This window comes from Micromys minutus (assembly GCF_963924665.1).
Source record: "Micromys minutus genome assembly, chromosome: 3".
Taxonomy (NCBI): domain Eukaryota; kingdom Metazoa; phylum Chordata; class Mammalia; order Rodentia; family Muridae; genus Micromys; species Micromys minutus.
In genome coordinates, this window is record NC_137972.1 from 84,315,751 (window position 1) to 84,326,564 (window position 10,814).

The window sequence follows — 10,814 nt, forward strand, 5'->3', positions numbered from 1 at the left end:
AGTCACTTTTGTGACTAAAGCAACAATAAATGTAAATAATCAGGGATCTCTTTCATAGGCTATAGATTTCAAGTACATTCTTAGGACTGGCATTGCTGGGCAATATGGTAAATCTATTTATAACATTGTGAGGATCTTACACACTGATTTTCTGTGGGGTAGGTAGGCCATGTTAGGAGCCCTAATTCTCGGTTGAGGCAGTCGAAGTCCCGGGAATGATAAATGGGACAACAGGAAGCTTTCCAAACTCTTGAGAATCAGGAATCTTCACACTGCCGTAAGCAGTGCATAGCCCCTCAGGGCATTGGCCACCCCTCAAGTCCCGCCTCCACAAGAGGATGTAAGGTAGACCCCAGCCAGATCGGCCACTCCCCAAGTACCTCCCCTGCAAGTAGACATGGCCGCAGGTCACATAAGCTCTAAGGAGAAGCACGACCACCCCTATATATATATATATAAAAGGCCTTCCCAAGCCCTCACGCCAAGCCAATAGGTATTGGTTGTCAGACTCCAAACCATTTCAAAACTGTATTTATCCAGTAGCTTGGGGCAAAAGTAAGAGGTACGTGTAAAACTCATTCGTCTGCCCAAGTTTCTTTGTTCTAAAGAGCTGATAACACCTCCAATTGGGAAGAGATTTTTCTCTTAAAAGCTTCTTGCATTCTGTGCTGGAGCCTCTCTCAGGTTCGGTTCATCTTGGCCTGGTGCCCCATGGCTGCAGTGGAAATGAGCGCTCCGCCGAGCACTAGTCTCCCAGGCCCAAGCCTAAGCTCACGCGCACAAGTCGGACCCAGTGGCGGAGGTGTCAGAGGCTGCCCTCTCTCCAGCCAGAGGGCTGTGTGGAATTTCTGGGACCAGGTTCCACAATTTCCATAATGGCTAGACTAATTTGTACACCCACCAACAGTGAATAAGTGTTTTTCTTTTCCCACATCATGCAAATATTTGTTGTCATTTGTTTTCTTGATTTTGTTTATTGTGACCACATTGACAAGACCAGAAAATAAGTTCCCTATGCCATATAAGAGTCAGAATAGTGAATTATGAAAAAAGTAATTATTTGAAAGACTTTAGCATTAGTTATCTATCCTTGTTCTCTCAGCTCTTTCTTTTCATCCTCAACCTTGTTTAATAATTTAGAGAGAAAGACCAAATAAAATATCAAAACAAGACTGTCATAATAAAAGCTATTTTTTTCCTGTGGAAATTTATAAGAAAGAAGGACCTAGACCAAAGTACTACAAGTTCTGAAAGACCATAGATGAAGGTCCAGACTATTATACCCAGCAAAACTGTCATAATAGAAAGATAAAGAAAACCTTCACAATAAAAGAAGGTCAAAGGAATCTCTTTCTTTCTTTCTTTCTTTCTTTTTCTTTTTTCTTTTTTTTGGTTATATCAAAACCCTTTTATTTAATGGTACATTCAAGACCAACTTGGGTTATAGAATAAGACACTGTTTTAAAAACAAAACAGAACCTCTACTTTCAGAATATTTAATCAGCAGCTGTGCAGTCTGTGGCAGCTATCCTAGTGTTAACCCAGACCCCACAGCCTGACTCTTAATCAGTGTCTTCACATCCAGAAAACCAAAACAGTTTTGGTGACTGGAAAATATCTCAAATAGGTTTCACTGTAAATACTGTGATAATACCTTATGAGAGTTCCTTTATTCCTGGTAAGACAGAAGTGTAAGGTTTAACCTCACACTGGACTGATACTCTGCTGGAGGAATACCTTTGACCAGAGGTTCTAAGGATATACTGTCTAGCCTCAGTTTTCATCTGCAGTAGGTTCAAGAATGTTGGCTCATTAGACCACAAAATGGTGATTTTGTGACTGCTTATTTGAAGGGCTTGGTTTAAAGGTTCACTCCTGCTGCTGAGCATTTCTTAAAGACAGGCAAGTTCCTGCCCCACAACGACTGTTCAGTCACAGAATTCTCACCGTGCACCAAAGGATTACCAGGAGTGTCCCAGTTCTCAGGGTTGCTGACTTGTTGACAAGACAATAGAGGTGTGCATCCATACTGGGGTTCTCTGCAATTCTTCTGGGGAATAGGGCTGTGGGAAGGAGCTCAGAGCACACCCCAGGCCAGGTTGTCCTCCATTCCCTAGTGTGACTAAGTTGCTCCCAGACCCACACAATCACCTAAGACTCCAGGAAAAATCTAGAGACCATGGACTACTGTGTGTAGTCTTTTCAAGCACATGAGCTCCTCCAGCCACTGCAGAGACCAGGCTGAGGCAATGAAGGAGGTAGGGAGGCAGGCAAAGGCAGAGGCTATTTATTCTGCCTGGAGAGATGGGGAAGAGGGGAGCAGACTCACCCTGAGCCCTGAAGCTCCTCAAGATTGGATGAATTCCACTGGGAACTAAGATAAAGATGGTCTAGGACAGAGGAGGGCTTGTCCATCTGGCCCCAGATGAGCAGCATCTTTTTTAAAAAAAGATTTATTTATTTTATATATATTAGTACATTGTAGCTGTCTTCAGAAATAGCAGAAGGGGGTATCAGATCTCATTACAGATGTTTGTGAGCCACCATGTGGTTGCTGGAAATTGAATTCATAACCTCTGGAAGAGCAGTCAGTGCTCTTAACTGCTGAGCCATCTCTCCAGCCCAGCAGCATCTTGTTATCAGTGAATTCTTGAACTCTTTCAGGTTGCAGTTCATTTGCTTCTATAGCTCATTGTGGATTTCCTTAGAAGCCACATTTCCAAGGTCCTGGCTCATTATAATGCTTTGGAGATTGGCTTTAATGAGACGTTCAGTTCTTTCCCCTCAGTTGGTTTGTCCACAAACAGCACTGGGAGTTAGGCCTCTCAGACTCCAGGTACACATTCTTCTCAACAAACTATAAAACTTACACTAAAGTAGAATATATATTGGGGCACAAGGCATGTCTTAACATATTTAGGAGAGCTGAAATAACTTATTGAACATTATCTCATTACAAATAAAGCTAGATATCAACAGCAATAAAACCACAGAAAACACTTATTAATTAAATAGAGAGCCTTGGTTAGAGTTAACTGATTGTTTATAACCCTCTTTAACATAAAGTATCTGACACCCACAAAGAGACTCTTGACTCAGGCTGGCTAGGAAGGATATGGTAATGAGGAACAAGGTACTCAAATGACAAAGTAGGTGACACACAGTGAAAGACAAACAGTATATAATATATAACATGTTATATAATTTATACATAAATATATAATTATATATATCAATATACAGTATAGTGTATATTGTAATATATGCGTGTGTGTATGTATTCCAAATTTCACATTCTAGGAGGATTCTGACTTCCTCATCATTTACCATGATGTCCAAACTCTGAGCAAAAAGCTCTTCCTTGTCTGATATTGAATTACTCTCTTGATTTTTGATGCTATGTTTATCTTATCCTACGTAGTGAGTGGGAAAGTGTCTTTAGGCACTAAGATGAAGATAGTAAATGAGGTTCAAATCTTTTTGTCTTGGCAAATTTGGAGGAGCACCAGGTGAGAGGCAGTGCCTCGAATAAAGACCAGACAATCTTCGAGTCAGCTGTCACAGAGTTGACATTTCTTCACCTCTTTTAAGACAAAGTCAGACTCAGGAATATATGTTCATCTGCAGAAGGTGTTGTGCACATGGCTGTAGCCAGCATAGGCTTAGATGTGCTTCTTGGTAGCTGCAGGCTGCAATATGTACTTCTTATTCAAGCCTTGCATGCATGACCTGCAGAGGCCACAGGGAGCACTGTCCTTCTAAAATCCAGGTCTATGGTGTCTACACTCTTGGATCCATGGTCTTACCTTTTGGCTGAAGGAGCCTAGAAGATGTGCACTGGCAATGGAATTCTGCAAAGTCTGGGAGTGACACAGTTATAATCCGTTAACCAGAAACAGTCACGTACAGTCTCCCTTTGTGATCAGAGAGGAGAGATGACTGTGATCAGAATGAAAATAATCGCCACAGATACCTCAGGGATAGACACTCCCCACAACTCAAGACTCCCCAGGTCTTCCTTTGCACTTATCACACAAAAACATGCAATCTCTTTACCAGCTGGGTAAAGGTGTTTGCTACTAAGCTGGTCCCAATTTCTAATAGAAAATGAAAACCAACTGCTGCAAGTTGTTCTTTGGTGTGACCTCCAACCCTGAGGTACAAGTTTACCCTGCCTACTTCCCCCCCACACATACACTAACAAAACACGAGGTGTAATAAACATCTTTGTCGAACATGCAACTTATCTAAGGTATGTGTTTTCCTCGGCAATTCCGTCATTCTAACACATTTTGTTTTTCAGTCATTTTTTTCTCCAGTCCACGTTTCTGTATAAATAACTTTGCTGAGTTCAATGTTTCTTGTTAAGTTTCAAAATCAAAGTCCAGTACTTTTTTACACTACTCCATGTTCTCCATTAGCATCATCTGAGAACTATCATTCACTTCAACTCATGGGTTGTCCTATATGCTCAGTATATTCAGGGCTTAACATAAAGTAGTTCAAATGCATCATCTGGTTGAGTCAGATAGGTTGACCCAGCCCTGCCTAAAGGTATTAGGCTGAGTGAGATCAGTATTGTTGGACAAAGTCTTCTGAATAAAATATCAAATTGTTGCTGTAAATACTACTGATTTGTTTTCCTTTGAATAACTGAAGCTTTAAGAAGTAAGGCACTTAGCTGCTTGATTGATAACTGTCAGACCGTCCTCTTGTGCTTGGATGCCTTGAGCAGGGAGCTGTCATCCAAACAATCCTGATTTTTATAATTAGATGGACTGTCAACTCAATATGCTGACCACTCCGGAACACTTCATTTTCAGGATAATTTCTGCTGCAGCTGCAAAGACTGCATTGAGTATGGCTGATGTTACCTTCTCTCTAGTCACAAGTGCTCCACATAGCTTGCGCTGGCTCCTGGAGATTATACCTTAGCTATAAGAAATCTTGGTGACCTTTCTATAACCTTGCCTACAATGGCACTGGGTGGCACACCTGTTTCATAGCTTTTCCTACTCAAGCATTGGGAACCTCTTCTCCCAGTAACTCAGCAGCAAGCCTGCTCTTGGCAGAAGGATGCTGTGCACATTTAAATTTGTGGCTGGAGACAAAGGAAGTTGTGCATAAGTCTACCCCAGCCTTTTGGGGGGACTATATAAGCAGTCTGTTTCTTGGTCTCTTTGGATTAATATAGGCTTTATTCCTCTTCATTGGCCCTGCTGTGTTATAAGACCAATCCAGTGAAGCTTCTCTGAAATTGGCTTATATGTTTACATCCTATTTTTGGCCTTTATCACAGGTAGAGTGAATTAAGCTGGTTGCACAAAGAACAAACAAATCCCTGTGTCTTCCAGCTCAGATGACTATAGCAGGTACATGACTCTGAGAGGAGGATTTCTACTGCTGTAAGGCCTGAGGACTTTAAGCTCTTGGCTCACTCAGTCAAGGGGATATGGCTACAAAGATGACAAAGGACTGCAAAGGTGCTGAGCAGGCACTAATGGGTGCAAAAGTAAGACTGTGAGAAACACTATGAGTCAAGGGGAAGAATCATAGACGCCAGCCAGTGGAAGGCTTCCAGACATCTGCCAAGGCTAACAGCTGAGAGTCCTGACACCAGCAGCTAGGTGCTCTTATGCTGAGTGTTGGGTCACAGTTATTCAAAGCCTAAAGTAATAAGTGTCTCTGCCTTAAGTACCCTGAGTTATAAATCTCCAATTTTGAAAGCCTAGAGGCATAAGTCTCTCATTCTCAAGACCCATAATAGAAGCTTATGGGTTAGAAACCCAGCCCATAGGCTGTCAACACTGTCACCTTCCTGATCCCTTCTATCTGAATGGAGGAACTTTTTTTTTTTTAACAGTTTAACCCTCGCAACATGCCTAAAATGAAAGATATCATTTTATCCTCACTTATAGATAGGAAGCCTGAGACTCTGAGGGAATGTTAGAGATGACATGGTCTTAGGCAAGTAGCAAAGACAAATTAAGAATTCATGACAATTACCAGGTTTTCACATTTGGCTTTTCATGGCCCTGAAGGCTCTGCTGAATGACCTTAACTCACTGGCACAATGCAATCTCCCCAGAGTAGACACTACAAACTCTCCATAGCAAGCTAGACTTTTAAAGATGATTATCTCTATAGGTGTATAAGTGTGTGTGAGAGAGAGAGAAAGAGAGAGAGACAGAGACAGAGACAGAGAGAGGAGAGAGAGAGAGAGAGAGAGGAGAGAGAGGAGAGGGAGAGAGGGAGAGCTAGAGGGGGGAGAGAGAGGAGACAGCAAGCAAGAGAGAGAGAAAGAGAGTGAGAGCGAGAGCAAGAGAGAGAGAGAGAGAGAGAGAGAGAGAGAGAGAGAGAGAGAGAGAGGGAGAGAGAGAGAGAGCACGCAATATGGCATACCTGGATGCTTATGGTTTTCCTGAAAGCCTGCTCACATCACATGCCTCTTTCTCCTCCCTTCCCCTTGCCCCAAACACCGCTGACTCTCTCCACAGTTCTCTCTGCTCGCTACTCCAGTCATAACTCTGAAATCTTCAGAGCTCAGCTCTGAATCATCTCCAACAAGCTCTTTCTCTGTCTCTGCCTCCCTTTCTTCTCCCTGCTGTTTTCCTTACTGCTTTCATGTCTTTTTATCAGGAAGAATAATTCATTCCTCTTGAAACTTCAGCTTCCCTCTTCACACACCCTGCGATGGAAGTCCAAGGAGTATGCACCCCACACCCTATGTGCTAAGAACCCACCTTATTGATAAGGTAACAAAGGATTGGCAAATTGGGTACTCCCCATACCATGCCTTTTCCCTCGTGCTCTGCCCCTTCTCTCCATGATTTCAAACAGGGAGGAGTAGCATTGTGAGCCTGTTCTAAGTATGAGGAAAGAGAGTTTCTAGGCTGATGTGTGTCTTGATGGATCTCCTCTTGTTGGATCTTTCCTCCTGAACTTCCCCTCTCCCCCAGCACTCTTAGCTCTTAGAAATCCAAAGCAGTTATATTCTCAAGTCTTCCCTTTCTAGTAGTGGCTATTCTTGGTTGTCAACTTGACTATATCTGAAATGAACCACAATTCAGAATTGGGGGGCTCACCTTTGATCCTGATCATGAGGCTTAGAAGCTATGGATTTTAGGACACTAAGGCAAGGAGATCTCTGAGCTCAAGGCCATCTGGGACAAAGCAAGTCCCAGATCCAGGTGTGGTGGTACACCCCTTTATTCTGGAACACACCTTCTGGTGGAGACCTACATAAGGACATTGGAAGAAGGAAGGCTTGCTCTCTTAGCCTGCTTGCCTTGTGCAACTGAGTATCTGCTAGATCCTTGGACTTCCACTAACAGCTGACCATTGTTGGGAAGTTGGACTACAGACTATAAGTCACCAACAAATACCTTACTATATAGAGACTACCCATAAGTTCTGTGACTCTAGAGAACCCTGACTAATACACTACTCGATAACACTTTCCGTTTCTGTGTGACAGAGTACCAGGAAGATGTAAGCAGAAACTACCAAGTGAGAACTTAGAAGACCAGAGCACAGTTTCTGGGACTCAGAACTGAAGTCTTGAGACCATGGGGTATGCTTCGTAACTAACACCTGCCTCTATTTTATCATCTGAAAAACAGGTACAATTTGCCACCCACTTTTCTGTCCTGTAAGCTGGTTGTTGATGTGCCCAGATTGTGTAGGAGTGACTACTGTATGCACGAGTCTGGTCTAGCAAGCAGCAGTCATCTCTTTCCCTAGATTGTCTCCTTTTCAGGATAGATCATCCATTAGCTCTCCCAGAGTGCAAAGAGGAAGGATGGGCTGTCACCAATGTCTGCTATTCTTTGCTGTCTTGCCTTCTGGGAGTGAAAGCATGAATCAGCCAGGAAGCTGTGGCCCTGAAACCCGTAGAATGGGCAGGAGGAGGAGCTGACCCTACAACGGCCATGCTGTGTCATCAGCAGAGGCAGGGAGCCCAGAACAGAGGTATAAACAGCACCTTGAGCTAAACAACAGCCAACAGCTGGGAATTTGCCAAAGCTTCCCTCAAAAGCTGCCTCCTCCATCCATCCAGGGATAAAGAAAGGAAAGTCAGCACTAACAGGAAGCTCTCAGAATTGCCTAAACCCCAGTACTGTGCAAAAACTGAGACCAAGACAGCAAGCAACTGGCCCAGAGCCACGAGTGGATGAAAGATTATCTAATTAATGTGTAGCCACCAAGATGCTCCCAAGCTAGAAACTAGAGCTCTTTTCTGAGGCTGTGGTCTCATTCTTTCTCTTTGGGGTCATTGGAGCTGATCTGTGCTCCAAAAAGGCCAAACAAGAGAGAAATCCAAAGCTGAACTTTCCTAGAAGTGGGAACCTCATCCATCCTTGGAAAACAGCTGTGTTAGACATCTGGACTTTTATGCACTCAACTCAGTCAAACCTCCAATGATGCAGAATCAAGCTAGTATTACTGCCTTGTAGTTCACTAGCTAATGGGTAGACAGCCTAGGGGTGAGTCAGCAAGCATGTCACATGACAGGAGAGCAGGAAAGTTGTATGAAACAAGGCAAATGCAGTGAAAACAGGTGAAAGAGAATGCAATGAAAACAGGTGGAAGAGAATGCAATGAAAACAGGTGGAAGAGAATGCAATGAAATCAGGTGGAAGAGAATGCCTTCGTAGAAGAGAACCACCATGGAGGCCACACTTGAGGGAGGAAGGGAGCAGGCTGGATAGGTGCTGCAGAGAGTAGAAGAAAAGCAGTCTGAGGAGAGGCCCCAGAGAGTAGAACAAAGTGTAGTGCTGGGAAATTGCTTACAGGCTCTCAGGATTGGAGAAACATGAATGAGGGAGGGGTGTCAGAGAAGAGGTCAGAGACAGATCTGGAGATCTTTTTAGACGCTCTAAACAATTTAGAACATAGTGAAAGCCACTGCTGACCTCTGTGCAGAGCAGTGGCGGTCCCTGACTCAGGCACTAGAGAGAATATTTTCTGCTGTGTGGAAGGCTGATTGCCTTCAAATTGTCTTCATAAGAGAGGCAGTAAACTCAGAGGAAGAGAGAAAGAACACTGAAAAAGACTCCAGGTCTGGAGGCGAAGGCAGGGTAGCATTTTCTTCTTGAACTGCATTACGTGTGGCAGGGTGGTCTTTCTGAATAGCTTGTAGCTACAAGGCTGGGGTAGATTGAAAGCATAAGCACCGAGCTGTCTTTCTGTAGTGTCAAAAAGTCAGGACCCTGCCACCTGGAAGAAACCCAGAAAACTGTAGCCAAACCCATGCCGAAGCTGAAATTTCCCAAACCTCTTTGAAGCAATGACTATGCTTGAGAACCTATCCTGGAGTGGCAGCAAGGGACTCTTCACTTGTAGCATTGAAAGTTCATGTAGGGTAAACACTCCTCCTTGACTACGTTAATGGTTCATGTAAGGTAAATACTGATTTTGAGCTGCCAATAGTTTAAAATGGCTAGCAAGATTCCTAAGGAGCTAGAGATTAGCTCAGTTGTCTAACATTTGTGAAACCCTGGTTTTGATCCAAAATACCACCTAAACTGGGCATGGTAGCATATTCCTGTAACTCCAACACTTGGGAGGTAGATACAAGAGGATCACAAGCTCAAGACATCCTCAGTTACACTGTGAGTTCTTGGCTAGCCTTGGCCACAGTATACTGTGATATGTAGACTGTGAGATACACATACATACATATATGTATATATACATACATATATATGTGCACACTTAATCTGAAAGTCCTCGCTGGCCCTTGGGAAAATATGAAGGCTGCCTTAGTACTTCTGTGTAACCACTCTTTTGCTGACTGCATCAGACAGTACCCATTGCATCTAGTCATAATCAGAATCCCCAGTGTATATGAGAACTACAGGGTTTGGACACTTATTTCCCTCCAACTAGATTCTTGTGAAACTCACAACACAAATGGAAAAGGACCCAATGTCTAGAATAGTAGTCAGGATAAACTAGGTTTTTGCTGTGATAACAAACAACCTCTTCAACAGGAGCCGGGAGTCAGGAAGCTAAAAGAACATGTCTACTTTGTGAGTTTGTTGTGCACGTGGCATTTGTTGCATTTTATATTTGTAGAGATTTGAGAAGCCCATGGACCTGATTCTGGGCTTTGGATGTATTTCTAGAGTACAAGCTGAAGTCATGATGAAAGCAAAGCAAACAGACAAGGTCTATACTAGAGTAACATTGGTACCCAATTTAGCACTTCCAAGTCACTGCCACAAAGGTCAGCTCCCACGGAAGCCAGCTCCAGTGCCTACTTACCCAGTTAAAGCCAACACTGAGACCTGGTTAATCTGTGAACGATGACCTGTGTTTTAAACTTTGACAATGAGAGATAATTCTATATCTAGAGATTGGGTTCTAGCCTGACCCAGTTGTCTTATGGACACACACTTCAAGATAGGTTGTACATCATCATCTTGCCAAGCAAAAATAGTTACTTAATTAAACAGTTCTCTTCGGATATTAGACATCTCTTTGCAAGCAATTACTATTTGTCTGCAGTGGACACAGAGGAAAAACAGGCTTCCTTTTGGAAATTTTCCCAGTGAGGTCAGAGCCTACCCTGCAACACTGCTTCCTGGCTCATTTTTGGTGCCAAATTTGATCTCTCCACCAATTCTACAAGAATTACTTCTACTTTGTGACTGAGAATATGGTAAATACCATGTCTTGGCAACTGTTATCTATCCATTTAGATAAAGGGCAAGAGTAGCCAAGGATATCTGACTCTAAGACCCCATTCGAACCAGAGTCACATCTTCCTGATCACTGTGGTCAAAATTTATTCAAATGTCTACCCAATG